Source organism: Ambystoma mexicanum, chromosome 4q (genome assembly GCF_040938575.1).
Source record: "Ambystoma mexicanum isolate Mex_15411 chromosome 4q, UKY_AmexF1_1, whole genome shotgun sequence".
Classification (NCBI taxonomy): domain Eukaryota; kingdom Metazoa; phylum Chordata; class Amphibia; order Caudata; family Ambystomatidae; genus Ambystoma; species Ambystoma mexicanum.
Window position 1 is genome coordinate 1,161,253,619 of NC_090928.1, and position 26,494 is coordinate 1,161,280,112.

At 45.2% G+C, this 26,494-nt stretch overlaps 1 protein-coding gene across 6 annotated transcripts in view; it reads left to right on the forward strand.

The window, feature by feature from the left end:
• Positions 1-26,494, forward strand: part of LRFN2 (leucine rich repeat and fibronectin type III domain containing 2) — a 2,062,896-nt gene that overhangs the window by 1,914,664 nt on the left and 121,738 nt on the right. The window lies entirely within an intron of this gene.

Consider the following 26,494-nt stretch of genomic DNA (forward strand, 5'->3'; position numbering starts at 1 on the left):
ACCCTCCCTTGTTCAGTTTTCCCAAAATGATAGATGAGTAGCTTTCAACTATGGTGATGTATTTCAGCATGGGGTTCTGAAAGTTCTTGTAGACAAACTGAGCATCCCTCTCATTGTCTATCAGATGTCACTCAGAGCCCCAGAGTGGAATATATCCCAGTAGCTGATAGCCGCCTATATATCATCTAGATAGTATTGCTAACACTCTGTCTATGTGAATTGGGAAATTTTACAAAAATAGTTTACATAACTCATATTCTCAACTTAACTCAAAAAGAGTCTCGGGAGGATATCTCAGGGGCAACGTGCTCGCCTTGGAATCAAGACGACACGGAGCACCATAGGTTTGATCCCCGGTCTGCGCTTAGGAACCTCTGGGAATTAAGTGTGTTATAAATTAAGTATCATATCATTCAATTAGCTCCATCAACTACGAGAACAATATCAACCAGTAGATTAAATACTGCGATGAGGAAGGCAAAGTTAATCCATAATGACCTTACATCACAATGCCCACCGAGGCTGTACCCTTCACCAAGATTGGACAACTCAGTACAACAGATAGACATAATGTATCATTCGTAACTCCTCGCTTTTAGCACTACCCACCGCTGTATCGTGTTCTGGTGCTTCCATTTATCTCAACCTCAGAGCAAACTGCACCAGTCTCATTCCTCAATTATAGATCCCAGAGCCAAAATTTAGAGAAGCTTTACAAATCTAACCTCACTTTCCTCCATTAACAAGAAGTGCCTTTTCATAGAAAAAAAAAAAAAAACTCTTAATTGTGCATTTTGTGATGGGCTGTTTAATATTGTAATAGAATATTTCAATAAATGATAAGTCGTTTCTCGCGAAATGTAATGTTAGATACTGCAAGGCTTTTTAGGTTCCAGCTAATTTAAAATCCTAAAGCATGTCCTGGAATTTTAAGAAGCTATTTGAGTGATATTTTGCACTCCTCATTGCAGGCGCCTCATGCGCAGTGAATCTTATATTGAAGTTATGGATTATTTCTATGAATAATTCAACATCACTTTTTACTAACAAGAATAATATATGTTTTCAGGATTTTAAAACCAAGGCATGCATGAGAAGAGAGGGTGACTTTGCAAAGTATTTCAGCAAACTCTATTAAGTGTCTGGGAAATCATTGAGGGTTTCCTTCTGCTATCGCCAGGAACTGTGCACCTTAGACAACAAAGGTGGGATAGAAGGTCTATACAAACTGGTTCATTATCATCACCACACCTATCTCTCGCGGGAACACTAAACCATTACACTTGTGAGGTCGCATATGATTACATGAAACAGCACAGCCACAGAAAAGTAAACAGGATTCCACGCTCACATATACAGCTGTGCATGCACAGAGAGGGAGAGCAGAATAATAGCATGCCATCATGCTATCCATAGCATATATAACATAATATAAGCTTCTCAGGATACCTCTTTGTAGCATCACATACAGTCACCATGTTGGACGTGGCAATGCGTGGACACAAGGTCAGGTGACCCAATGTAAAGTAAGCGCGCTCGGCGCGCCAATGCAGTAGATACCATTGAACTCCCATGGTTGCATCTTTGCCAGAGGTCGCGCAGCGTTCCCTGTGCGTTCCTCCTATTTCAGAGGACAGTGTACTCTTCATGCTGATACCCTCATGGCTCTAAGTGTTGTGATAACATTTCTTATTATTACACAATGTAATCATATTGAACTTATCGACCGACTTTCAGACTTCCTGCCATGTGATTCAGCTAACCATATAGACTACGTATTTCACCCAACCCCAGCTTTTCCCATCCCTCTTTTCAAACCCTTGTCAATAAACATAGCGAAATGTTAAATATATGTATTCCACTTCTTTTGCTCGAATAAAACATATTTTCATGAACATAATTTCTTGGAATACTGCCGTAATTCACAGGAATCGCTGAATTCCTGTTGATTGTGACTTTCAACCAATGACACGTGTAGAACAAACACTGGTAGATCAGATTCATTGTTCTCCTAACACGGAAACCACTTTGAATAGTCAAAACACAACTTTCATGGAAGTCACTCTCCATTGTTGACATTGTCCCCTTTTGCAGTGCTCGTTAGGGAGCTACTGCTCTGTACCAGATCTTTCCCACTTGTATTGTGTGGGGACCCAGGGCAATCCGATGCACTGTGATATTAAAAGAGGGCCTCGCAGAGAAAGGTCTGTTACAGGGTTAGCCATTTTGCACAAGCACAGAGAACTGTGTAGGTTGGAAAGAAAGTTGCTCAATGGTTCTTTTAAGCGCTTCTTTTGAGCACATGCTGCTTGATACACTTACAGTTGTTCCTCTTGTGTGCTGGGATATAGTGTCGTTAAAGAATGTAGTAAAGAGGCTGACCATACAAAGCCTTGGGACACAGTCACAGAGGGATTCAATGTGCCATTGCATTGTGAGAAGCAGTTACATAGCATGATAATCTTGCTCACCTCCAGATTAATGTTCTTTGAACAATCTACATTTCTTTTGATGTTCCAAATTATAGAAATAAAACCCGAGATGGTGGACTGATAGGGCCAGCAATGACCCACCAGTATAAGGCAGTTTGGTCCAAGTGCAGTGAATCGTTTACATTTTATTTTCACGAAATATGGGCACCATTCCTATTGTGTGTGCCCGATCTTCAGCAGAAAAAGAAAGAAAAAAACAGGGATCACTCCCATTTCTCTTTCCATGGCTGGAGGGTGAGATGTCACAGGACCGTTACTGAAAGAGAAAAACAGGTAAGTCGCGTTGGCAGACTGTTGGAGGAGTTGAGGAGAAGGGCAGGGAGGCCAGGTGGTGAGGGAGGGTCTGAAACAAATGGCAGACAATTAAGGGAAAGCGATTAGTTGGCCGAGAAAATACGATCTGTTCGTGTGGAATTCCACCTACATTTCCAGCTACCTGATTGGTAGTTAGCTCTGCCCTGCTGCCTAGAATGGGCAGCTTCCTTTCTAATCTCTGCATTGGCTCACTCGCTTTTGGCAACAATATACTCGAAATATCACATCAAAGTGTACGACTAACTAAAATAAAAATGTACATTTAGAAGTGCACTTTGATATAACATCTTTGCTTCTACAGTAAATGTAGTCTGCTAGCTGATCCATATTGAACCTAGTCTACATTAAAATGCTTTTCTGCTGGCATTCATCTGTTTCATTTTAAATTCTATATAACTTTGAAGACACTCCATTTAAGGGAGTTTCTAAAGTCCTTCATGCATGAAAAAATTGTATATTAATGAAATGGAAACTCTATGGAGGCTCAGTTTTGATATTCTCTTCCATTTAGATCAGAGAAGAAATTGAACGATGGGATGATTGCAGGCTCATATGAAAGAAGGCCTGGATGTCCATAGGCTTAGAAGACGATACACTGTTGACATGATCCTTCTGAACATACCATGTTAAATATGTATTTAGTTATTCATTGGACTTATGATATGCCACGTGTGAGGCTGCATTAAAGTGAAAGGAAGCAAAAAGTGGAGGAATGGGGATGCATAGGGTATTTAGGAGTGAATGTGGGCGTGGGGGTGATGACCATTTGTGCAACTTAAAGCTGCAGTCCTGGAACTCATCCTGGACATAAGCATACTGGGAGCTTGTTTGATAAGAACTGTGCAAGCATAATCAGAAAAGAACACACCAATGAAACTGGCTTGGGATAATCGAACACAGAGCAGAGCACCTAGCTGTCAATACCTGCGGTGAACAACTCATAATAGACATGTGGAGGACTTTGATAGGCAGATAGACAAGAGGCAGGTACAAAAGGTGTTCTTAATCACATGGGGGAAGGGAGATGTGGGGGCATAGAAAAGAGGAAGCACCAGGCACACAAAATAACACGAGTGTTATGTTTTTCTTATCCACTTTGACATTCCTTCTCAACCTCTCACTGCACTGCATCTGGGTGGAGTATTGATGGTCAGAGATGAAAACGGCAAATTATGTCAGACACACAGAGGAAACACACAACTTCACCCGGGAAGCTACAAGGAAGTCGACGCTACACCCTAGGTTGGCATGGATGCCTGTTTCAGGAAATACAGGTCACCACGTGGCACCCAGTTGGGGTTAGGAAAAAGTTGTAGATAGGTAGGGGAAATGAGGGAAACTGGAAAGAGGTTTAGGAATCTTGAATGTATAGGGATGGGGGAGATAGGGCAGATGTATATTATGGGAATTCCTATTAGTTCTTGAGTATCCTGTAGTCTACTGGCCATGAAACCTGAATGTTCTTCCTTAATCAAGGACCTCAGAACTAGCACCCCTGACCTCATGTCTCAACATGTTCCTATAACCATGACTCAATTAGCAGCAGATGGTTGTCAGACAATGCACAAGCACAGATAAGCACATACAATGATGTCCCAAGTACATTATACATTTAGACAAACAACCAAGTACATTATACATTTAGACAAACAACAAAAGCATGACATGAGTAGCGCAGCAAATGAAGAAGCAGTGCCCCACTGAGTTGAGCCCTTGTCCGACACGACTTCCCCCACTTGCTCTTGGGAGTAGCCGTGTCCCTTAAATCATGCCGTAACAGCGGGCATGAGTTTTTGACTTTGCCCCCACAGTTTTGCCTTGCCTCAAACATGCAATGGTGGACTTCTCTTTCGACAGGAGACCAGTCTGTGGTGTCCTGGGTGCGGTAGAACCAGTTAATATGTTGCAGCAGTAGTGGATCTGCTCACTAACTACCGGTATCTCTGTTGGCAGCGGGAGTGGCAAAGTTCAGCTTCCCGCATTCTCAACGAGCAGACCAGCACACTGCATGCCCGGAATTACTGCTGTTGCCTCTCTGCTGCTGCTCACCACATACGTTCACCCATAACTTGGCATCCACACCTGCGCGCACCTCGACCCATGCCTGCGTAATTCCAAAATCATCAGCAAGCAGCACGCGACAGGACTTAATAGGCCATCAAGACAGTCCTCCATCATGTAGCTGAACATGTGATGCCGCTGAGCCTAGTGGGTAGTCTAGTTTTCCCATCCACTGCAGTTTCCCACTGCCTAACACTGCCAGAACCTATGAGCCCTGACATTATGACTCTTGCCGCAAGGCCAAAAACCAGCACCCCAATTCCCAGTCCTCACAAAGTAGTCCCAAAGAAAGTGGTAGGCTAACAGATGGTAGCATTATGACAGAAGAACTATAGAACTATAGAACAATGGTATTGTGAAAGCACAAACTAATTTGGTCTGTATGTAGAGTTACTGGAAAATGGTGCAGAGAACGTGAATCTTAGCCAGAGGACCTTCTCAAAGGCAATAGTCCAATGGACAAAAAACACGATAGTAAGAAAATGGACTGACAACAATTGAACGAAGATGGCTGAGCACTGGGGCACTTAAAATGGCAAAGTTGATTCCTTGCCCAACTTAAGATGGGCATCTAAAGGTATGGGAGATTGGACATAGCAGGTTGCACCCCAAAGCAAGATATTTGCTGTGAATGGAAACAGGAGGCCGTGCCAAGGGAAAATCAGAAACACATATATGGGTAGCATTCCAACAAATCCCACTCTCTGTAGGGACATCATAGATTCCAAACCCCATGCATTCCAAATGATTGACCCTAATCTTCTAGAGGTTCAACAACATCTGCAGGGCATTCCCCTGAGCCCAGGAGCAGTAGCTGAGGCCCCAGTACTGTAACCCCTGTGGCAGGAAGCATGGATTGAGCACTATAGCCCAATCAGGTTTTCGGAGTCAGTGCTGCAAAGGGGAAACTACACGTCCGATGGAAGTATAATTTATAGAATAAGTATATGAACCATGGTAGAGGATGGATGTCACAAAGTTCGTAACGTCGTTCAACTTTTATATGTGCAAGAGGATGTCTTTTGGGTTAATCTACGATACAATGCTATCGGGATTATATTATGGTGTGTAAGCAATATTCAATCAACACTACAGCTAAGTCAATGCCTAGTCTGGGATGCTGAGGAAAACCCTAATTGATGTATTTTTATATTCAGTTCAGTACTCTGGATGACCACCCTTGTATAACACCCCCCTCTTAGAATCCCCCTGACCCCACTGAGCCAAGAAGTAGGTTTGTTTTGCAAATTAAAAGGTTTATTTGAAATTTTAAACAATATATATATCACACTTCTATAAATTAATATCTGATAGTACACTTAGACATATGATGTTAATCAACAATGGGTAATCTGGCACTAGCACACTTCTTTACAATCAATGAGGAGTTAGTATAGGATGGATAAAGTAGCAAAAATACTTTTATGATTTCAAGGGAAAAGCAATGAGGAATAAAATGCAGTACAGAAATACTTGATGTGATTTTAGCAAAAGATAAGATAATCACTTTTTCTCTGGCAATTCACCTCCCTCCCCTATGCAATGTAAGAAATGGAAGGAGATGGAAAGAGGAGCACACAGTTCTCAGGAATGCAATCAAATACAATACGAAATTCAGTTCCCCCCAGCAAGCTTAGAGGAAACAGGTAGGAGTTTGAAACACAGGCCCAAAATGCTTTTAAATGTGATGGCAATGGATGGGAAAATGTGCCAATGATTTTAATTCCCTCTAGAGATTCATGGTGAGCTGGAGATGCGTGTTGGTATTAGTTCAGGCTCACTTTAGCAATGCTCTATGAGTTATTACCAAGTTGCAAACAGATTTTAACAAAAGAAAGAATGGAGCTGCTATTTTGACAAGTGGAGCAATTGAGCCAAAATCGCAAATCGCGGTAAATTCGCGAGTGCGTGAATCGTGATCGTGACAAAATTATAAGTAGCAAGTCGGTTTTAGGCTTATTGGAAAGCTTAGATCCTAAGCCCAAACGGTTCCAGAGATACGGACGATTAAATAAAGGTAGTTTTTCGGATTTAAAGTAAAAACTCAAAATGACAGGTGACAGCTTGCAGCCGCAGAATTGAAAGGTGACAGTTGTGCAGCTTTAAAAATGACAGATGACACGATTTCTAGGAGGCAGTTCTACTTAGGTTAAAATAGTTTGGATTAGATTATTTTAACTAAGAGATTGGTTCTGCACAGTTCTGCTAGGTACTCACAATATAAATTTGAATAGGCCTCGTCACGGATCTGGTCAACACGTCCGGCTGCGGTTCTGTCTGCTCGGCGGGTCAATCAGGCACCGGTTCTGCTCACAGCGATCTGGTTCAGCTCTGCTCTGCTGGTCTAGCCTCTCTGGATTCAGTGGCCTCTGGTTCTGGATACTGCTCTGCTTTCCGGTCCGGATCAAGTGGATTCTGGATGCAACACTGCTTTCTGGCTACTGGCAAGAGTTCTTGCCAAAAGAATTCAGACAGCTCGCTCGGCTGTGGAATAGTTTGCAAATGATTTTTAGGCCTGCTGACAAACACTTTTGCTTGCAGTGGGCCTTCTTGGTTCAAAGTTCTGTAGTCTCTGTGTAGCTTGGAAGTCTAAGTGTTGGATCTCTGGATGTGAAGTCGTCGGTCAGCATGCTCCGCAGCAAATGGAATTGAATGTCTCTACCTGTCCCAGCAGTCTCTTTTTATGTGTTTTGAAAATGGGTGTGTGCCTGGGCTTAGCAAAGCCTGCCCCTTTCTACTTGTCATTGGCCCAATTCTCCCCTCTCCCATGATTGGGGGAACTGAGTTGTGAGTCAGAGTGATGAGGTAGATTTTATGGCCAGATGGTCCTCCCCTGGTCAGTTTGCCCAAAAATCTATATTTGATTCAAATACATCTTTCCCAGATATACAATTTGTTGAAATTGCATGTGCACATTATATATTCCTTATGGTCCATGCTTGTCCGCCTCTGATCTTCCTGGGGGCTTGCATTCAAAAATGACAACATTTTGTGCTTTTTAACTGGTTTTGTAATATCGGACATTTACCCAAAATGACACACATGTGCGCAAGGAGTATGGACATTAATTGATGAAGTGTCAGATTTTTAACATGCAGACATTTGGAGTGAGACCCTATTTTCCGCTAGCAACCCCCCAGAATACACCACAGGGTCCTAACGCCTCTCAAAATGTTCACAGAAAAATCACAAAAATAATGACATTACTTATATAATTCTGACAAGTCCGCACTATGAGTTATCTATCTTTTTAAAATTATGCCCTGGTCAAAAAGGGGTGTGGCTTCCCACATCACAGGGTGGAATAACTGGTTTATCCACTTCCCCCAAGCTCAGCTGCTAGCAGAGGCACTGCCCCTCCCAGTTTCCCCTAAGAGGAAGCCACTTTACGACGCCCCCAATATAACATTTGCCTGAGTCAAGGGATTTGCATTGTTCTGTTCCTTCCAGTTCCCAGGTGCTCCGCCCCTAATCTAATCAGAGAGGTGACAACTCCTTTTGGCAAGGGGCAGCAGGATGCAGCTAGGCCTGGGAAGAGTGGCTGAACAGGTTTCTCCTGTTGGGGGTAATTGTCAGGCAGAATCCAGTTTCACTAAGCCAGGTTTCAGCTAAATGTCACTTTTTGTTCCGAGTTTTCTACATTCAAATCAAACTGACAATTTGTACCTATACATTAAATAATTACTTCCTTCAAGTCATTTCAGAATATGGCTTTACATTCTTCCACCTATTAGCAAGTCTTTCCTTGGTCTGGTTTTGTTTCATTTGTGCAGTTTTACACAAAAGCCTGGTGGTTTTAAAACGCCGGCTTTCTGATAGTGGTGAGTACTGGTAATGCAACCATTTTTGGGATTAAGAAAATTAATTCCCCACAGTTCTGAGTTGCTTTTTTGGCAATCAGCATTGCCATTCCCAATGGTTTCAGGCTACTGTGTGTGTAGCCCAATGGTGGTTTTAGGCAGTGCCCTCCTGTGCTCACAACATAGGCAAAAATGGGTGGCAGCCTATTGTTCATGTTTTCCCTGTGCACTCTCTGTGGAGTTCTGGCCATCATGATGTTTTCCATGCCAGTACTGCACAGTTTTATTGTAGGGCTTGGATGCATGGGTGAAAACATCCCTCAAGCCCCCCCTCTTGCGATGGAATTTCTGTCCATTCTCAGATGGAACTCGCAAGATCTGGGATGTTCTCCTCATCTTCTTCCTGTAGATGGCACAGTTCAGCATCTTTTCCCCCATCCAGTTGGATCGATCAGTTCTCCTCGCCGGTCCTGCTGGGAATATTGGGCGGTACCCCGGGCCCCTCGGGTCTCTGCTCCCGGTCCCCGGTCGTCCTCCTTGGTCAGTCTCCATGGTTTCATCTCTGCTAGGATGATAAAGTAAAGCGGCAATACACATTCCTAGACATTTTTCAACCACTGTTAATGGTGTGGCGAACATATACATTTTATGAATCAGAAGATATGAACATATACATTTTCTTTTTTAACTTAGGAGACAAGAACATATATATATATACAAGGATCACAGAATTGTATATGCTATATGTGGAATATTTTAGGGTTGGAACTGAATTACTCTGGAGCGGCCCCCTCTGGGATTCCAGTGGATTCCTCCAGTTGTTGCAGAGTGTGCCTGGGATGGCAACACTTTAGCTGATGTATATGTACCCACTTGTCTTCCCCTTCCGCCAGACTGCCTTTGGGGATGCGGATCTTGTATGCAACAGGGGAGATCTTGTCTATAATTTCAAACGGTCCCTTCCATGTAGGTAAGAATTTTCGCTGTTTGGCCTGGTTCTTTTGGAAATTGTATAGTTAGACCCGATCACCCACCTTATATTCCTTTCGGGTAGCTTTTAAATCATAGTGGGTCTTCATGCTCTCGGCTGATCTTTGTAGATTCCGCTGAGCATAGGCAAAAGCATGCTGAAGGTGTTTCCTTAAATTCTCCACATACTCATGAGTTGTGGAGGCATTTATCAACGTTTGCTCTTGGGTTCTGTAGAGCAAATGCTGGGGAAGCACCATCTTGCGTCCGGTTATCAACTCAAATGGTGACATTTTGGTTGCAAATGAAGGGGTAGATCTGATGGCCATTAGGACTAGAGGTAAACGGATATCCCAACTTGGCCCAGAATCTGCCACAAACTTTTTTAAGATGCTCACAATGGTTCGGTTGTATCTCTCTACTGCCCCAGAAGAAGCTGGCCGGTAAGCAATATGTAGCTTTCTTTTGACCCCCAGTATCTCCCACATCTTTGTCATTACTTCACTGGTGAAGTGGCTACCTCTGTCTGACTCAATCCTTTGAGGTAGACCAAAACGGGAAAAGATGTGGTTAATCATCAGGGCAGCTGCTGTTTCTGCCTTGCAGTTTGGGGCTGGGAGACATTCCACCCACTTGGTAAACAAGGATGTAACGGTCAACATGTACTTGTTTCCTCTAGACGAGCGAATTACAGGGCCTACAAAGTCGATTTGCAAATCTGACCATGGCAGTGTCATCCCCCTCTTTTGGAGAGGCGCACGGTGTGTGAGGGATGATGGCTGAAATTGTGCACACACAATACACCCCTTCAAGTATTGGTCGAGGTCCTGCCCCATGTGTGGCCAGTATGCAACCTCTCTTAAGATTTCCAGTGTTGTGTGAAACCCCCTATGACCGGCGATGGCCGCATCATGGGCGTGACTTAACATCAGGCTTCGGAATGAGGTACGAACCACCCACTGATTGTGGCCAGCTTTGGATTTCCTTACCAGCACACCGTCTTGGATTCAGAACATTTTTGGACATTTCATCAACACTCTTAGGTCCTTTTTCCCAATGTAATCGGTATCCGTCAAGGGAAAGTTCTCAGGGTCCTCAAGGTGTTGGTAAAACTTACCGATAATTGGATCCCCCTTCTGAGCTGTAATCAAATCAGCATCAGGGGTCTCCTTTCTCCATTGGGCAATTGAAAGATCATTGTGAGCATTTGTCTGGGACCTAGTGATAGCAGTGACCTGGATTTCCACCAACGGGGACTCAATCTCAATTAGATCCCCTTGGATGGCCCCGGTTTTGGCCAGCTGATCAGCTAAGTCATTTCCAGTTTTGTCTGGTCCCTCTACTTTGGTATGACCCTTGATCTTTTTCCAATAGATGGTCATCTCATTCGAGGTGACCAGATCATCAATGTTTTGGATCAACTACCCATGTTTCAAGGGTTTGTTGTTAGCACATAACATGCCTCTGGTTTTCCAATTAACCAGGTGCTCCACAAACCCGTTCCGTACATAATCAGAATCTGTGATTATGACCAGTTCGTGGAGTTGATGTTGGACAGCAGTGAGGATGGCCTGATGCACAGCCATCAATTCTGCCACCTGACTACTTCGGGGACCAATTTTGTATCCAGCGGAGGGTTCTGGGGACTCATTTACCCATGCATTCCCTATGCCAGCCACCAGTTCTTTCTCCCCGTCGTTGTCAACACGGTAAGAGCATACATCCACATAGACAGTGGGCATTCCCTCACACGTGTCTTCTTCAAAGACTTTGTGTGGGGAATTACGGTATGCCTCCATGTTGTCCTTGATTTTTAGACTTTCGTCCTCGAGACAGTTTTCTCTGGCACAATCATGCAAGTCAGCCAGACCTTGCGCGAGGGGACTCTTCTTGTTTTGGCCATATCTGAACTCCACAGGAAAGCCTTGCATTGACAGAATCCAGGAAGTAATTCGGGAATTACTCACATTTCCGGCCCGGATTCTGTCACTTTGGAGATATTGCAGAGGCTGGTGTGGAGTCTCCACTATGATGTGTTCCCCCTGGATAAACAGGCGGTAATTCTTCAATGCCCACACCGTTGCCAGGAGTGCCTTCTCACAATCGTTGAATTTTTCCTCGACAGAAGATAAAGTTTTGCTCGCATGGGAGATTACTTTATTGACCTTGTCATGCTTTTGGTATAATACTGCCGTCAAGCACGTATTAGAGAACCCCGTCTCCAGGAAGAACTCCTTGTTTCTGACAGGGTAAGCTAGGCAAGGCGCTTGTGAGAGGCATCTTTTGAGATGTCGTACCGCCTCGGATTGTTCGGGACACCATTCCCACTTGACCCCCCCTTCAAGAAATGAATCAGGGGTCTAGTGTGTGGGATGTTTTTACCCATGCATCCGAGCCCTACCACAAAAACTGTGCAGTATCGGCATGGAAAACATCATGATGGCCAGAACTTCCCAGAAAATGCACAGGGAAATGCATGAAGAATAGGCTGCCACCCATTTTTGCCTATGTTGTGAGCACAGAAGGGCACAGAGCCTAAAACCATTGTAAAAGGGGCAATGCTGATTGCCAAAAGCAACCCATAAGTGGTGGGAATTCGTTTTCTTCAGGTCAAACATGGCTAATTTTTGGGCACAAAATTATTTTACTGCAGAACTACACCAATGCCATTTGTTGAACCTGGACAATATACTTCCATGTAATATCTCTTGTTTGAAATGCTTGAATTCAAGACTGATCCAAAAAAAAATTGCATGCAGTACCCGCTTTTGACTGAGGGCGGCGCTAGCGGTCTAAACTCTGACAGGGAAACTGCATGTCAGGAGTTGCAGGAGAGGCCTTTACATCAAAGGCTGGGAGTTAATTAAAATCTTAACCACATGCTGTTCCCAGAAGACAATCTGATTTAATTAACAGGCCAAAGGCTGGGAAACCTCTCACCTCCAGAGATTCACACCAGGAGTTAGAATCTCACATGACCTCTTGATTGATAGAAGGCAGACTGGCTGGGAGCCTCCTGGAGACCACACAATAGGCTCTTGCACTTGAATATAGTATGTTGATTTTGACTGTTTCCTGTCAACAAAGGCCTGCCTGCCAGAAGACACATGTGATCACTGACCCATCCAAGTCTTGGAGGCAGACTCCAACACCTTGAGAACTTAATTGAAAGCAAAATATATATTTTACAGAAACACTGATAACTCTTTGTAATCAAATGACAGGAATGTATAACTTTGAGAGCCTTCATTTAAAAAATGTACCTTCGATTCAAGCCCAAACTCCAATTTGTGTGATGTTCTGGGGCAAAACCCTGCTATTTATGTATACTACAGACGCTGTGTTTAAGCTAGAGACATGGGAATTTACTGGAGTATGTATGGACAGGCCGTGTATATGTGTATAATTTTTAATGAAAAACCAATATTGCTAAACCAGTTAAAAAACGCAAAATGTTGCCATTTCTGAATGCAAGCTCTTAGAAACATCAGAGTTTGAACAGAGTATACCTCATGTGATATGTGATGGGTGCATGTAATTTTAAACAAATGTGTACCTGTGCAAATATGTCTTTAGGTCAAATATAGATTTGTGGCCAAACTGACCAGGGGAGGATCCTCTGACCCATAAAACCTACAGCATCACCATGACACACATTTCCTTCCCCCAATTAAAGCAGTGCGGAAAGCTTGACCAATGGGCAGTTGAAAGAGGGGCTGGCTAGTGATGCTGCACACACACACACTTTCAAAAGACATAAAAAGAGCCACTGGAAGCTAGAGAGGACATTCAATTCCATTTGCTGCGGAGCATGCTGACCGACGACTTAACATCCAGAATCAACACTTAGACTTTAAAACTCCAAAGAACTTGATTCAGAACTCAAAGCAAGGGCCTAAACCCACAAACTGAGAACTCTTCTCAGTAGGCCTCAGCATCCAGCAAACCTAACAGCGGTAGCAGTATCCAGGAGCCGTGCAGATCAGCGCTGGGTCCAGAGAACCCTGTGCCAGAAAGATCCAGAAGCAGTGCTGTACCCAGAGAAAGCAGAGCAGTATCCAGAACCAGAGGCCAGTGATCCAGAGTGATCCAGACCGCTGTTAGCAGAACCAGAGAGCTGATCCAGATCACTGTGAAGTGCCGAGACCAGAACCGGAGTCCAGTCCAAAACCTGACCAGATCCGTGGCGAGGCCTATTTCAAAATATATTGTGAGTACCTAGCAGAACTGTGCAGAACCAATCTCTTAGTTAAAATAATATAATTCAATCTATTTATTCTAAGTAGAACTGCCTCCTAACTGTCACTTGTCAATTCTGCAGCCGCATAGCTGTCACCTGTCAATTTTAAAAGCTGTCACCTGTCAATTTGAGTTACTTTAAATTCGAAAAACAACCTTCACAAAATCGTTCATAACTCTGTAATCGTTTGGGCTAGGAACTTGGTTTAACTTTCCTCTGAAAGCTTCAAATCTTACCTTTCCAACAATCCTAGAACCCGCGAATTTTGCCGCGATTTGCGATTTGGGCCGCGATTTGCGATTTGGCCCGATTTCTTTACTTGTAAAAAGATAGCTGCTTTTGCCTGAACTGCTAAATTTACTCTTAGGAACCATCCCTGAATCATTGCTAGAGTGAGCCTGAACTCATATTAACTAGATACCACTCACCCTGAACCTCCTGAAGGGAATTAAAAGCATTTTCAGCATATTTCTCACTGCATTGTCATCATATTCAAAGCCTTTTGCCTGTGTTTCAAACTTCTGTAGTCTAAGCTTGCTGAATTGAACTGAATTACATTTGATTGCATTCCTAAGAACTGTGTCATCTTCATCTTCATCTCCTTACATTGCATAAAAGGGGGGGTGAATTGTCCAAGAAAGTGATTACATTGTCTTTTGCTGAAACCCTATCAAGTTTTTTTCTGTACTGCATTTTCATTCCACCTTGCATCCATTTGAAACCATAAAAGTATTGTTGCTATCTTATCCATCCTATAACCACTCATCATTGATTATAAAGAAGTGTGCTAGTGCCAGACTATCCATTATTGATTACTGCTCAGATTAAGTGTGATATTCAATTATTAATTTATTATAAAGTGTGATATATATATATATATATATATATACATAGTTTAAATTCTCAAATAAACCTTTTAACTTGCAAAACAGAACTACTTCTTGGCTCAGTGGGGTCAGGGGGATTCCAAGAGAGGGATGATATATAGGGGTAGTCATCCAGAACTCATGAAATGGACATAAAGATATATCAATAAGGGTTTCCATTCAGTATCCCAGACTAGGCATTGACTTAGCTGTAGTGTTGAATTGAATCCTCTTACAAAGTGGGGGCTCGAGCCGGACGTTTGGGTTAGATCTATCACTTGTGCAGATTAATACAGTGTGCCAGCTGACCAGATACACATATCCGGTCGGATCACCACGCTGTGTTACGTTGTAAAGCACTCCTCAAAGGAACGCTCTAAGGAAAAGGTCTGTTTTGCAAAAATAAAATACAAACTTCTGCAAGTCAGGAAGGAACTCAAATTCCAGAATGACGACCTTGGTAGATATGAAAATAGCCAGAGAACACTTCTTACATAAGCTGAGAGGTGAGTGGACTCATCAGGACCAAACGGTCTGGTTGCAGGCAATCGCGCAACAGGTCACTGAAACAGGGTCAGATATATGGGGAGATCAGGGTCCCCTACATGTGGCCCTGAGTGAACTATATATGGCCCCTAAGGCCAAGGATGAGCACCACAAGATTGCCAGGGTAGCGGCATATTTATATTTACATATGGGAGCCATGCAGGATAAATGTGCTGAAGGCCAAGATCTGGCGAGTAGGCAACTTCTGGCACTACAGAAGGCCCAATCTGATCTGGACTCTTCTGAGCAGAGGCTGCTCAGGAGCCAGGAGTCAGAAAATGACAGCAGATGGTACATCACTAAAATAAAGGAGGATATGGATGTGCTGCAACAGGAAAAGGCGGACCAGGATACCAGATTTCTGGCCTTGCAGAAGGAGTACCAAGAAGGTTTGGACTCCCTACTGCAGAGCCAGAAAAAGCTGGAGCAACAGTTAGACTTCAATAGGGCATGTGCTGAGCAGGTAGTCACCCTGCAAAGCCACCTAGATAGGGAGAAGGCAGAGAGCAATAAACTGATTTTGAAAGACCTGGATACCCAGGCAGAGTTTGACCAGGAGCGCCCGAAAACTGGTGCCTTCCAAAGGCAAAGGGACGACCTGGCGGCACAGATGCAGGCTCTTAGTCAGGAAAGGGATACCTTAGACCAGGAAGTCTGCCACTTAAAAAGGAAAATGGAAGAAAATCACCTGGCCCTCCAGGGACTGGGTGACCTCCAAAAAGAACACCAGAACTTGTTAGAGCACACCAGGAGGGTGGAGGATGCTCTGGCAAGAAAGGAGCAGGCCAATAGGGACACAGCTCAGGAGGTAACCCTCCTGCAGCAGAGACTGGCCCAGTACTCCAGGACCAATCAGGAGGCACAGAGAGAAAATGAGGCTCTCTGTCAGCACAATGATAGGCTCCAACAACAGGTAGTGATGCCGGAGCGACTGATAGAGTCTAGTAAGGCCTTAACTGAGGAACTGAAAGCGCAGGCTCTTGCATTGCAACAGGGAGCAGGGGCGGATAGAGACCAGGTTCGCTGGGAAAGGGAAACTCCTGAGCATAACCTCAGGAGCCCTAGTACCAGAGGCCTTTATCTCTCTCAGTCCCTGGACTCTGCCACCCCCATGTCCCCTGGCGCACATGAGCACCGGGCCACAGGGATGGCAGATTACTATCCAGCCAGAAGCATGGGGCTCATAGGCCAGTACCTCTAGGAATGGATGGGCGGGCATCCGGGTATGGGCACCCAAGCACAGTGCAATTTAGTGGGGAACCCCAGGAGAATAGGCCCATTAAGGGCATCCTGAAAACTTCTGCCCAGTTAGGTCAGTGGGGGGGGTACCCATCAAATCCTGGCAGCAAGGAGGAATCTGAAGACTCCTCTGAACGGCGCAGGGCACAGGAGACCAGGTCCCCACATTCTGCAAGCCAATCCCAGGCTCGCAGAATCCGGGAAAACCTTGAAGATCAGACAGGAACCTCTGGGAGCAGTGCCTCTGAGTCAGAGGATGAATGGACCAGGGTTACCCGAACCAAAAAGGCCAATAAGGCAAAAAGGGCCTTGCATAAGGACCCATTGAAGCAAATAAAGGCAATAAGGAGTGTCATCACGCCTTATCACAAGAACGCCAAGTATTCTGTTTGGGAACACTTGGAGCTTTATGAGCAAATGATGGAGACTTTCCATTTGAAGGACAGCCAAAGCTGTATTCAATATGTAAAGTGGACCTTCTCACCAGAATACTCCAGTTTCTTTGCGGGGCTGGAGGACCAAAATCATTTAAGATGCTCCACCTATAAGGCGGCCATCTTGAAACATTTTTATGTTCACAGAAATCCTCAAGAGGCTCACAAGGCAGCCTACAATTTGCAATGTGGGGAGGATCAGGCCCCACAAGAATTTGTGCAAGAACTGAAACGTGCCTTTGCGCAGACCACCAGAAGGGTGCGCACAGACAGCAGAGAATTTGTCAATACATTTTTCCATGCCTTGCCCAAATATATAATGACCCAGCTCGTGAGAGATTTTCATGAGAAAAGATCTTTAGACTGGGTCATTGAACAGGCTGCCCGGATCTATGAGGTGCAGAAGCCCATAGAAAATAAAAGCAATACCCAGAAAAATCCCAAAACCAACAGCACCCCTGCTGCTGCCAAGGTGGCAGAGGTAAAGGTCACCCCCGTTTTGGATTTGGAGATGGGGGGGCCTAAAAACCTACCTGCACCTAATAATTCACAGTCCAGAAGGCCCTCGGGCCAGTCACAGACAGGGAGTCGAGGAGGTAGTCCCACAAATGGGGTCCCCCGCTCCCCTGACTGTGTAAGTCCCAGCTACAAGGGAAACCAACCAATCCTGGGTTATGTGTGGACTCCTCCAGCCCAAGGGGGGGGGTCCAGCCAAGCACCTGACCCGGGGAACTTCCCTCCTAACTTCCCCCAGGAGAGCAGAAATTCTCCAAATCCTGGGCAGAACTTTTCCCTAGGTATCCGCCCAATTTCCAGCCCCAAAATCCTCCACCCTTCTTTCCCCAATTCCCTGAGCCCAGACAACCTAATCCGCGAGAGGGGAGGCCAAGGGTGGAGGGGTACCAAAATCTTCCCAACCAGGGGTACTACCAGAAAAGGGATAGCTACCCTTCCCGGGATCAGCCCAGGGGAGAAAATAGAGCCCCGTATCAGCCTGAGCGGGTTTCCCAGTTAGAGCGCCAGGTCCAAAATATGGCACGGGATCTGGGTCACATACTGAGGGCTCAACAGAACCCTCAGATGAGCATGCCACCACAGAATGCCCCAAACTCTGGACCTGGTGCTCCAGAACAATGTCGGGGGCAGCACCCCGATAACACCGGTTCCCAGGGAGGAGGCACAAGGGGAAGGGGGGTGTAAAGCCTTGGAGGAAGCTTCCTTCCCAACTTGTAAGCAGCCCCTGGAAAACCAGGAACCGGAAACAAAATCTCCTACCCCTGAAAGCCTGCCTCCCAAGGAGCAGAGGGGGGGTAGGAGAAACAAAGGACCCAAACAGACCCACCTTGTGGAGGAGGTACAGATCTTCCAATTTGAGGGAGAGGGATCCTCAGAGGATCCTGGGGAAAGGACCTTCTCCTTCAGAGATGGGGGAACTCCTCCCAAAGAAAAATGGGTCCCAAGGGATTCCAATCCAGACTGGGGAGATATGGAGACTGAGCTACCGCCGCCCATCATCTCATCCCAGAACCCACAATACCAAAATCCCCTGGTTCAAACCCATCCTGGTGACTGCCTCCAAAAAGGGGGGGCGGCCCAAAACCGGAACCAGGGGAACCCACAATGGCTCTGATCTCCAGTTGCCAACTTTTTCTTTCAGATTCCCAAGACTCTCCCTCCACAGAATTCTGCCCAAATCTCTTCTCTAGCAATGTCCAAAACCAGAAAGTTAGCCCACCAGTTGTCCAAAAATGTGCATTATCTGTGCCCCCTTGAGGAGAAGGAGGGAAGATACTATGCCCCGGTACAAGTACAGGGGCAGGGTACAATTTTGGCACTGGTGGACACTGGATCCCAAGCTACCCTTCTGTCCAAAAGGGCCTTTGAGGAACTAAATTCAGGAAGGGGGGAGAGTTACCGAATCCCTCTCACCTCTCTTCCTGGACAACTGCAGAACTTTGACGGGAAGGAAATTCCCGTTGAGGGGACTGCAGACTTGGACATTAAAATTGGGCGACACAAGGTGAAACACCCGGTCATAGTAGTGACTCCAGAAGGCACCCCTTGTTTACTAGGGAATGACCTCCTGAGAAGGTTGTCACGCCTAATAGATTGTGTAAACAAGGTCCTCTGGACCCAGACTAGCCGACCAATAAAATTAAAACAGAGTGTCAACCATGTTAGTTTAAACGGCACCTGCCACATGGTTGAACAAAAATCTGACCAAGTAGAATTTCACTTCCAGAACAACCAAACTCCAGATGTGACAGTAATAGCAGTAGGACAACAGACTGGTGATGGAGGGTCCTCTCTATTTCTGAAAATCAACCTTCCTTCCAGTTTAAGGTGGTATTCCACACTGGAAGGAAACACTCTGAAATTCTTCACCAATCCACAATCAGAAACTCCCACTTCTATAGTCCAGAAAGATGTGAAATCAGCTCAGAGCCTGGCTGATATTCAGCAAAATGGAGAGCAGTTGTTCATCCCTGTTCAGTTAAATGATGGGAAGGACTCTGTTCTCGCTCGAGTGTGTGTGAACAACGGTAAGAGCTTCATCAGCGAAGCCATGTTCAGCCAACTCCCAAAAGATCCAGCCATTCCCACATTCAAACTGATAGACAAATGGGAAATGGACCTGGAAGCACCTAATTCCAAACATCTCCTGCCAAGCAGGTGTATGCTCAAAATCTCCATTGGCAACAAGAGCATAGTCCATAATTGTTGGGTCGTGCGAGACGTCACTGCCGCCTTTCACTTAGGCAGTGACATTCTCAATCGCTTTGCCATTAGTTTGGACCTAATAAACTTCAAAGCTTGGTCCCGATTAGCGGATAATCCCATGGCCTTTGATGATCCAGAAAAAGCATTTAGGTCAGCTCAATTGCTACCTTATGCAGTTGAAATTCAGATTAAAGAGGAAGTCACCATCCCAGAAAGGACCCGACAATTCTCCCTGGAAGTGAAAGTTAAAAGAGGACAACATTTGAAAAACCCTGATGCTTACATACATCTAAACGCTTCTCTCCAACAGCAAGGGTTGGGGGTAAACCCAAATCCATTAGTCAACATAGAACATGACACCATTCCAACAGAGGTGGATAACAGCGACTTAAAGAGTATTACTCTAGCCGCAGGCACCATTATTGGAATGGCGATTGATGACCGACATTTTTCCATTGATCTAGGAAACGAACTGTTAGGACCAATCCCCAAGGACTGTTTTGACAGTGACAGTGATGACAATACAACACCAGACAGGATTTTTACCTGGCATGAGGGGAACTTCCTGGTGTACACTTCCTGCCCCTATGGTAAGGAAGATGTGACTTGTGACTTCAGGAGGGATGAGGTGATTTCCCAGGTCCATGAGGGCAGCCTTTCCCACCTGAAGCCTCCAGTCCAAATCAGCACTCTTACCAGGGACTTCTCCAGCCAGCTGGAGGAGGCCGCTGAGATAGCCAAACCAGAAGTCTTTCCAGGCTTCAGGCAGATGGTGGAAGAGAGAGTCAACCTAGCTGATGCCTGTGTGACTCTGGAACAGAAGCAAAAGTTGAAACAAGTTTTCATGGATTTCCAAGATCTCTTTGCGGTAGACTCATAAGACTGTGGTCGCACCGACATCCACACAACAACAATCCCCACGGCCCTGGAATGACTCCAGTGTTTGTGAAGCAATATTGCTTGCCTCTCGCATCCATGGAGTCCCTTACTGAAATAATTAAGAACCTTGAGTCCCGGGGAATAATCCGTCCAGTCCACAGCACTTTCAATAATCCGGTGCTGGGAATATTGAAGGCAAACAGCCACTGGAGACTCTGCGCCGACCTTAGGGAGCTCAACAAACGGGTCCATACTTCCCGATGGCCTCTGCCCTACATTGACCAAAGGCTGGCCCAGATCCAGGGGTCACAGGTATTCACTGCAATAGACCTGGACTGTGCCTGCCAGTAGGGAGGACCAATACAAGCTGGCTTTTGGGGGCCAGCAGTACACATGGACCCGGACTCCCTTCGGATACCTCAACTCCGGCAATTAATTCAACATTTTCCTACACAAGGCCATGCCCGACCTGGGTGCAAGGGGTAACCTGGCTTATGTAGATGATGTCCTCATCAAAAGTTCATCTGTGGAGGAACACATAGCGGAGATCCGTTATGTTCTGACACAGTTGAGGGCCGCCGGAGCAAACCTTTCCTTTCAGAAAGCACAGTGGTGTAGAACCCGTGTTAATTTCTTGGGGCATGAGATTACTCCTCAGGGTCTCTGTCCCCAAGAAAAGAAAGTGGAAGCACTCCAGCACTCCAGAAACTGAAAGACCCCACAACTCTGCGGGAACTAACTGTTGGTTTTGGGGTTTTTCGGAGCGTTATTTTTATTTTCGATAGGCTTCTGCACCTCATAGATACAAGTAGCCTGTTCAATGACCCAGTCTAAAGATCTTTTCTCATGAAAATCTCTCACGAGCTGGGTCATTATGTATTTGGCTAAGGCATGGAAAAACGTATTGATAAATTCTCTGCTATCCGTGCGCACCCTTCTGGTGGTCTGCGCAAAAGCACTTTTTAATTCTTGCACAAACTTTTGTGGGGCCTGATCCTCCCCACATTGCAAATTGTAGGCTGCCTTGCAAGCCTCTTGAGAATTTCTGTGAACAGAAAAATGTTTCAAGATGGCCGCCTTATAGGTGGACCATCTTAAATGATTTTGGTCCTCCAGCCCCGCAAAGAAACTGGAGTATTCTGGTGAGAAGGTCCACTTTACATATTGAATATAGCTTTGGCTGTCCTTCAAATAGAAAGTCTCCATCATTTGCTCATAGAGCTCCAAGTGTTCCCAAACGGAATACTTGGGGTTCTTATGATAAGGAGTGATGACACTCCTGATTGCCTTTGTTTGTTTCAATGGGTCCTTAAGCAAGGCCCTTTTTGCCTTATTGGCCTTTTTGGTTCGGGTAACCCTGGTCCATTCATCCTCTGACTCAGAAGCACTGCTCCCAGAGGTGCCCGTCTGATCTTCCAGGTTTTCCCGGATTCTGCGAGCCTGGGAATGGCTGGCAGAATGTGGGGACCTGGTCTCCTGTGTCCTGTGACACTCAGAGGAGTCTTCAGATCCCTCCTTGCTACCAGGATTTGCTGGGTATCCCCCCCACTGACCTAACTGGGCAGAGGTTTTCAGGATGCCCTTAATGGGCCTACTCTCCTGGGGTTCCCCACTAAATTGCACTGTGCTTGGGTGCCCATACCCAGATGTCCGCCCATCCATTCCTGGGAGGTACTGGCCTATGAGCCCCATACTTCTAGCTGGATAGTAATCTGCCATCCCCGTGGCCCTGGGCTCATGTGCGCGAGGGGACATGGGGGTGGCAGAGTCCAGGGACTGGGAGAGATGAAGGCCTCTGGTACTAGGGCTCCTGAGGTTATGCTCTTGAGTTTCTCTTTCCCAGCGAACCTCATCTCTATCCGCCCCTGCTTCCCGTTGCAATGCAAGAGCCTGCGCTTTCAGTTCCTCAGTTAAGGCCTTACTAGACTCTATCAGTCTCTCCTGCATCGCTACCTGTTGCTGGAGCCTATCATTGTGCTGACAGAGAGCCTCATTTTCTCTCTGTGCCTCCTGATTGGTCCTGGAGTACTGGGCCAGTCTCTGCTGCAGGAGGGTTACCTCCTGAGCTGTGTCCCTATTGGCCTGCTCCTTTCTTGCCAGAGCATCCTCCACCCTCCTGGTGTACTCTAACAAGTTCTGGTGTTCTTTTTGGAGGTCACCCAGTCCCTGGAGGGCTAGGTGATTTTCTTCCATTTTCCTTTTTAAGTGGCAGACTTCCTGGCCTAAGGTATTCCCTTTCCTGACTAAGAGCCTGCATCTGTGCCGCAAGGTCGTCCCTTTGCCTTTGGAAGGCACCAGCTTTCTGGCGCTCCTGATCAAACTCTGCCTGGGTATCCAGGTCTTTCAGAATCAATTTATTGCTTTCCTCTTTCTCTCTGTCTAATCAAATTTGCAGGGTGGCTACCTGCTCTGTGCATGCCCTGTTGAAGTCCAGTTGTTGCTCCAGCTTTTTCTGGCTCTGCAGAAGGGCGTCCAAACCTTCTTGGTACTCCTTCTGCAAGGCCAGAAATCTGGTATCCTGGACGAGCCCCCACTTTTGTAAGAGATATTCAATCAACACTACAGCTAAGTCAATACCTAGTCTGGGATGCTGAGGAAAACCCTCATTGATGTATTTTTATATTCAGTTCAGTACTCTGGATGACCACCCTTGTATAACACCCCCTCTTAGAATCTCCCTGACCCCACTGAGCCAAGAAGTAGGTTTGTTTTGCAAATTAAAAGGTGTATTTGAAATTTTAAACAATATATATATCACACTTCTATAAATTAATATCTGATAGTACACTTAGACATATGATGTTGATCAACAATGGGTAATCTGGCACTAGCACACTTCTTTACAATCAATGAGGAGTTAGTATAGGATGGATAACGTAGCAAAAATACTTTTATGATTTCAAGGGAAAAGCAATGAGGAATAAAATGCAGTACAGAAATACTTGATATGATTTTAGCAAAAGATAAGATAATCACTTTTTCTCTGGCAATTCACCCCCCTCCCCTATGCAATGTAAGAAATGGAAGGAGATGGAAAGAGGAGCACACAGTTCTCAGGAATGCAATCAAATACAATACGAAATTCAGTCCCCCCCCAGCAAGCTTAGAGGAAACAGGTAGGAGTTTGAAACACAGTCCCAAAATGCTTTTAAATGTGATGGCAATGGATGGGAAAATGTGCCAATGATTTTAATTCCCTCTAGAGATTCAGGGTGAGTGGGAGATGCGTGTTGGTATTAGTTCAAGCTCACTTTAGCAATGCTCTATGAGTTATTACCAAGTTGCAAACGGATTTTAACAAAAGAAAGAATGGAGCTGCTATTTTGACAAGTGGAGAAATTGAGCCAAAATCGCAAATCGCGGTAAATTCGCGAGTGCATGAATCGTGATCGCGGCGAAGTATAAGGAGTCGGTTCTAGGCTTGTTGGTTCTAGGCGTGTTGGAAAGCTTAGATCCTAAGCTTTGAGAGGAAAGTTAAATATCGTTCCTAGCCCAAACGGTTCCAGATATACGGACGATTAAATAAAGGTAGTTTTTCGGATTTAAAGTAAAACTCAAAATGACAGGTGACAGCTTGCAGCTGCAGAATTGACAGGTGACTGTTGTGCAGCTTTAAAAATGACAGATGACATGATTTCTAGGACGCAGTTCTACTTAGGTTAAAATAGTTTGGATTAGATTATTTTAACTAAGAGATTGGTTCTGCACAGTTCTGCTAGGTACTCACAATATAAATTTGAACTAGGCCTCGTCACGGATCTGGTCAACACGTCCGGCTGTGGTTCTGTTTGCTCGGCGGGTCAATCAGGCACCTGTTCTGCTCACAGCGATCTGGGTCAGCTCTGCTCTGCTGGTCTAGCCTCTCTGGATTTAGCGGCCTCTGGTTCTGGATACTGCTCTGCTTTCCGGTCCGGATCAAGTGGATTCTGGATGTAACACTGCTTTCTGGGTACTGGCAAGAGTTCTTGGCAAAAGAATTCAGACAGCTCGCCCGTCTGTGGAATAGTTTGCAAATGATTTTGAGGCCTGCTGACAAATACTTTTGCTTGCAGTGGGCCTTCTTGGTTCAAAGTTCTGTAGTCTCTGTTTAGCTTGGAAGTCTAAGTGCTGGATCTCTGGATGTGAAGTCGTTGGTCAGCATGCTCCGCAGCAAATGGAATTGAATGTCTCTACCTGTCCCAGCAGTCTCTTTTCATGTGTTTTGAAAATGGGTGTGTGCCTGGGCTTAGCTAAGCCTGCCCCTCTCTACTTGTCATTGGCCCAATTCTCCCCTCTCCCATGATTGGGGGAACTGAGTTGTGAGTCAGAGTGATGAGGTAGATTTTATGGCCAGAGGGTCCTCCCTGGTCAGTTTGCCCACAAATCTATATTTGATTCAAATGCATCTTTCCCAGATATACAATTTGTTGAAATTGCATGTGCACATTATATATTCCCTATGGTCCATGCTTGTCCGCCTCTGATCTTCCTGGGGGCTTGCATTCAAAAATGACAACATTTTGCGCTTTTTAACTGGTTTTGCAATATCGGACACTTACCCAAAATTACACACATGTGCTCAAGGAGTATGGACATTAATTGATGAAGTGTCAGATTTTTAACATGCAGACATTTGGAGTGAGACCCTATTGTCCGCTAGCAACCCCCCAGAATACACCACAGGGTCCTAACGCCTCTCAAAATGTTCACAGAAAAATCACAAAAATAATGATATTACTTATATAATTCTGAGAAGTCCGCACTATGAGTTATCTATCTTTTTAAAATTATGCCCTGGTCAAAAAGGGGTGTGGCTTCCCACATCACAGGGTGGAATAACTGGTTTATCCACTTCCCCCAAGCTCAGCTGCTAGCAGAGGCACTGCCCCTCCCAGTTTCCCCTAAAAGGAAGACACTTTACGACACCCCCAATATAACATTTGCCTGAGTCAAGGGAGTTGCATTGTTCTGTTCCTTCCAGTTCCCAGGTGCTCCACCCATAATCTAATCAGAGAGGTGACAACTCCTTTTGGCAAGGGGCAGCAGGATGCAGCTAGGCCTGGGAAGAGTGGCTGAACAGGTTTCTCCTTTCGGGGGTAATTGTCAGGCAGAATCCAGTTTCACTAAGCCAGGTTTCAGCTAAATGTCACTTTTTGTTCCCAGTTTTCTACATTCAAATCAAACTGACAATGTGTACCTATATATTAAATAATTACTTCCTTCAAGTCATTTCAGAATATGGTTTTACATTCTTCCACCTCTTAGCAAGTCTTTCCTTGGTCTGGTTTTCTTTCATTTGTGCAGTTTTCCACAAAAGTCTGATGGTTTTAAAACGCCGGCTTTCTGATAGTGGTGAGTACTGGTAATGCAACCATTTTTGGGATTAAGAAAATGAATTCCCCACAGTTCTGAGTTGTTTTTTTGGCAATCAGCATTGCCATTCCCAATGGTTTCAGGCTAAAGTGTGTGTAGCCCAATGGTGGTTTTAGGCAGTGCCCTCCTGTGCTCACAACATAGGCAAAAATGGGTGGCAGCCTATTCTTCATGTTTTCCCTGTGCACTCTCTGGGGAGTTCTGGCCATCATGATGTTTTCCATGCCAGTACTGCACAGTTTTATTGTAGGGCTTGGATGCATGGGTAAAAACATCCCACAGGTGTGGGGAAGAGATTAGAAGAACATGATGAGAGGCTAAGAAATGCTCTAAGGAAATTGGGAGAAGCAGGTTTGACTATATCCCTAGAAAAGTCTACGTTCAGGAGGAGGAAAGTTCAATATTTAGGGCATGAGTTATCTGAACATGGTATAAATCCCACGCTAGATACAGTGGGGGCAATAATGAAGATGAAGACTACTGATAGTAAAAGTGAAGTCGCATCCATGGTGTCGGAGGAAACATTGCGGCAACGGAACTGTAAGTATCTGCAGATTCTCCAAAGCAGGGCCTTGGGCCT